The sequence below is a fragment of the Gavialis gangeticus genome, unplaced genomic scaffold (assembly GCF_001723915.1).
Source record: "Gavialis gangeticus isolate Ggan-Ray unplaced genomic scaffold, GavGan_comp1, whole genome shotgun sequence".
In the NCBI taxonomy this organism is placed as follows: domain Eukaryota; kingdom Metazoa; phylum Chordata; order Crocodylia; family Gavialidae; genus Gavialis; species Gavialis gangeticus.
In genome coordinates this window covers 96,148,366-96,153,366 of record NW_017729024.1, presented here as the reverse complement: position 1 = coordinate 96,153,366, position 5,001 = coordinate 96,148,366, and the positions used below count along the sequence as shown (strand labels likewise).

The following is a 5,001-nucleotide window of genomic DNA, read 5'->3' as shown; positions in this document are numbered from 1 at the left end:
AGCGAGCCTGGTCCGGTGCGTCCAAAGCGGAAGGAAGGAAGGAGAAATAGGAACAGATCCAGGTACACGTTTGACATAGTTGAACCCTTAGTACATGTAAAACCTACAATCAGTACCATTGACTGTAGTTCCAGACTGAGAGGCCCCTGACAGATGCAATGTCAAGCACATGGTGCTGAGTGCCTAAATTAGTTACGAAGGTCCCTGTTGAATTTCTGCCTGACCTGAAAGCTTGAGAGCCACCATATGGCTGCCCTCCACAACTGAGGTTACAGCCTTCGGATTCAGTTGACTATTCAGATTTGACTAGCCTAATTAAATCTGCCCACTTCTCCACACAGATAATTATCAGTCTTTCTATTACTCATGTTACTGCACAACATCCCCTCTCGATGACTTTATTCATTTCAGACAGGGACAGCAGGTGCCAGATGGCAAACCGATGCTGTGTGATGCACAGTATTTCTGTTACTTTGTGCTTAGAGTTTCACCTTGCTCCTGTGCGTTAGACTGATGGGGATGATTGCCTCAGTCACTCTAATAAGCTCTGGTGCAGGGGAAGCTATAGTGTGTCATTGCTTTGGAGGAGCAGTTTAAAGGCTATGAACATTGTTACTATATATATATAAAACGGGCTGTAGCCTTTTAGACTTGTAGGGGAGAGAAGAGAATTTATGTCTGTTTTATATCAGCTCTAAATGTAAGCAAGTATATTAAGTGCTTTTCGGGTTAGACTGCAATTTACTTAAAGAACCCTGGCTCAAGGTTTAATTATATATGCCACATTCTTATTTTCTTAACTAGCTCAACACAAATAAGCAACATTCAGTGGGGTCTGATGTTGCTTTTAGCAGCATCAGTTTAGAAATCTGCAATGGCCACTAGAAGGAGCATTTTGCATTTGTCATCAATATACTTTGCAGCTAAAAAAATGGGGGGGGGAATCTGTTTTCTTTCTGAAATTGTAAATTACATGAAAAAAAAAAAGAAATTGAAACACAAATAGACAAAGACTTTGTTTATTTATTGCCAGGAGAGACCCATTAGGATGCAGCACTGTGTTTCCATGGCATCCCAGAGACATAAACAGAAAACACGGGCTAATGCATTCAGTTAGACAGATTTTAAAGTCTAATGCACAATCTAAATATATATCACATATACTCAACAATTTATTTTTTCTATTCTATATATTGTAGTGGGGAGGGGAGCTAGTCAGCTACTCCACTGCTCTCATGCATTTATAAACCCAGACGTTCAGGTCTTGTGTTGAAAGTACCCATATGATATTACTGGGTCTTTTCTAGGGCTGTGTGAAACAGCACCATTTTATTTCAACTTCTGTTTCACCATTTCAAAGGGACAGTGTTTTGTTTTGCTATTTCGAAAGCACTGTACCATTTTGTTTCATCAAAACTGTTTCATTGTTTCGATGCTATTTCAACGTGTTTCAACGTTTTGCCCATAGGCTGTAATGGGGAATCATGAAAATGCCTATAGTGGTTGTTATTTCTTTCCTGATTCAAATAAAAACACCAGGGATGGTAGTGCCTGCTGAGACCGGAAAGTCTGCCAAGATTCAAGGAGATAGGTGCAGGGGTTTCTGGGAAACTGTACTTCAAACTGTTCAGAGCAAAACTCGTGTCACTTGTAAGTGTGAAGGCACGGGGGGGTGAAAACAACAGGCATGGTAGCTCCTGCTGAGGCCATGAAGCCTGCCAAGCTTCAAGGACATAGGTGCAGGGGTTTCTGGGAAACTAGACCTCAAGCTGTTCAGAGTAAAACTTGTGTCACTTGTAAGTGTGAAGGCACAGCAAAATCTCAGTTTAAACAATGCTTTTTATGCTGTTTTTCCATCCCTCCCCCAGAGCACTGGGATTGGAAGGGACCTCAGGGAAGGATCACAGTCACTGGCCAGCTACACAGTAAATATCAGAGTAATCCTTTCCTCCTCTTCCTCCTCCCTCTCCTTAGTTTCTGTTTAGCTGCAAGCAAGCCCAGCTTCAAAATTCGAAACGTTTTGAAACTTTTGAAATGTTTCAAGTGCCCTCATTTAATTTTGAAGCTGTTTCTAAGCCTTCTATTTTATTTCAATTTCACTGTTTCAAGCTCGAAACATGTTGAAACAGCTTCAAAATGAAACACCCATTGAAATTTCACACAGGTCTAGTCTTTTCAGATTCTTGTAATTTCTTTCCTTCTCATTGCATGTTAGAATACAGTTATTGACATGTATAAATATATCTGTAGTCTTTCTAGTACAGAGGCAAAAGAAAATTAGCAATCCCAACTTCTGGATTTAGATTCTCTTCTGTCTCATTGGCTTAAAGGCCCCAAAAATTTAGGAGTTGAACCTTGAATACTGAGGTGTTCAGTTTATATGTATAACTAATAAGGCTCAGGCCATTTTTGTCCGCTACTTTACAAAAATACTTTATAGTAATTGAATAACAATTACATCCCTTCATCTTATCATGGAAACTTTCTGAATGCTGTTGAACTGACATCATAATTCCACCATCAGATTTTTTACCATCTCATATAAGGTGTGAGTGTGTTTTTTTGGCAATTCTGCAGAATGCAGCAAGAGTATGCCAGAGTGAAAGATTGCCTTGGAAGGAACATTTTAGGCTGTATTTCAAGAAACAATTTCCAACAGTGAGGTCTTTTAGATTGTGAAATAGCCTCCCAAGGGAAGTGGTGTAGCCCCATTGTTTGAGTCATTTAAAACTAAACTAGCCAGAGCATTGGTGAATATCTTATGAAGGACAATATGGAGCATGTCAAATAGTAAAAAATTGATCCACAAAAGTGTGTGAGAGTAGAACTTCTTGTTTCAATTTGTTGTAATAGAGTGATTCATATAGTTAATTATTTGTGAATATTCAGCAATCATGGAGAATGGAAAAAATGTATATGAATTGCATAAGTTCTTTCTCTCTCTCTCTCTTTGCCTGCCTGCCTCTTTTTGTAGTGGCTATTATTACAGTTATTTGTAAATTAAGAAGTATTAATTCATTGTTTTTGCATTTATAAACTCTAATTCATTGAAGAAGTAGCAGTGGTGCCAAATGCAACAAATACAATGCAAACACTTGAAAAAAATGTTTATGAACAACCAATAGTCAAACAATCCAGTCTGAAAATTATTTATCTGAACTATCTGTTTGAATGCTCTCAAAGATTAATTAAAGGAAGGGGACAAACAGACTCTTCAAACTCCACACAGGATGGGTTTGCACATGATTGCTTAATCAAAGCAGAAGTTGAGTTTATAAAGAATGTGTATTCCAATAAGCTCAGCGAGGGCACTTAAAAAGTTCTTTCTGGTTCTAGAGCTACTGACAAATATTTGCAATTTTCATTTTGTGGAGAATTCTGATCTTTTGTAAAAGTTTCTCTCCAAAATTTAAAATACCTAAATATTTAGAAGCTTTCTCCAGAAAAGAAATGCCTAATTTTGTTTAATTGAAATAGAAACATTTTCTTTCAGTATTTTCCAATTGAGAGCTGCCCAGGATGCATAACTCCAGTGACCTACCTGGGTTGTCTCCAATCTGCACAGAGTGGGGAGTCCGGAAGACCTGTGAGGCTTTCAGGGTTCCCATGGATAGGGAAAAAACATAGAAACTCTGAGAGCCTCAGCTCTAGCCATGGTTCCTAGGACCTTCAAGTAGGAGTCCTGATGTTCCTAACTCTGAGGCAGGGCTTCCCTGGAGCTGCAGATCCTGGAGACCTAGGATTGGGGAGCAAACTTCAGGGCTAGAGACAGACATTCAAAAAGCCTGAGCCTGAATTGATTCAATCTCTGAAGATTAGTCTAACTTGCAAAGCTTGAACCTATTTGGAAGTGGGTAGACATTTCCTTTTCATTCCAGAAATGCAGGCACATTTCATTCCTTTTCATTCCAGAAATGCAGCCCTCCCTTCCCTTCAACAGTACTGAGCTGAGGAGTGGCATGGCCAGGTATGGCTAGATGCTCTGATTAGCCCAGCAGGGAATTGATAATAGTGTTTATCACCCCCTTAAGAAAACAACAGAGGGATATTACCAGCTACCTGTTGATTCTGCCTTTGTCACAGCACAGACCTTGGCCAGCATATGGTCTGCTATCTAATACACAGGTACCTCTCATCAAAGTAGAGGAGAGGGGAAATTCCTGCTTAGCAGGTAGTGGTGAGTGGGAGGGGGGAAGCAGCTCACAGCATCTGCTGGAGTTGCAGCCAGGGATCGGGGGGCAGGACCAGCCCTACTATGGAGCAGAGAGCTTGCCGGGATGCTGGGGGAGTTTGGTTTAACTTAAACCAGCAATGAGTCTGGGACAGACATTACATAAATTGTTTTGAGGCAAATCATTTAAGTTTGATACTACAGTAAACCAGGTTTATCTCAAACCAGTTTCAGCCATTTTCAAACCGGTTTATGTGCACTGAACATCTGTTTTGTTACAGGTTTAAACCAGTTTCTGATCACTTAAATTGGTTTATGTGTAATGTCTGTCCCTAGCCCAGATGATTGGCTGAATAGTTTCTGCTAGGAAGCTGCCTGTGTTTTGACAGAAGTTAATTCAAACTCATATGCATAAGTAAAACTCTTTGGTGTCTCAGAGAACAGAGTTTTCCAATGAAGAATCATTTTGCTGGAAGAATCCTGACTGGCTGTAATTGTTAGTTCTAGTGGCACTTCTCATTTCAACCACAACTTTTTCTATTGTGGAAAAGCTAAAAGAAAAAAAAACCATGTTGCTATTTTAGGTATATTTACTGTGCTCTTATTAGAAAGAAAATGTCTTGACTCTCTGAGAAATAAATTGCAGGGCATGAGGGGAAACACTTTTAGGTGTATTTTTTCAGGTTGACTCTTCCTCAGGAGTTGAATACATCTGAGACATGGAACAGAGATTAAAAAAGTGACTAAAGCCTATACAAAGACTCCTCTGGAGTAAGTAGGGCAAAAATAGATTGGAACTAACTATTCACAGTGAAATATCAGAATAATCC

General features: G+C 39.5%; 1 long non-coding RNA gene across 1 annotated transcript in view; it reads left to right on the top strand.

Annotated features, from left to right (window-relative positions):
- The window catches only part of LOC109298229, a 15,261-nt gene extending 11,375 nt beyond the window's left edge, over positions 1-3,886 (top strand). Inside the window, exons 2-3 of the long non-coding RNA XR_002097542.1 lie at positions 693-700; positions 3,761-3,886. This is a non-coding gene — a long non-coding RNA (uncharacterized LOC109298229). The remainder of the gene's footprint in view (positions 1-692; positions 701-3,760) is intronic.
- The last annotated feature ends 1,115 nt before the right edge of the window (positions 3,887-5,001 follow it).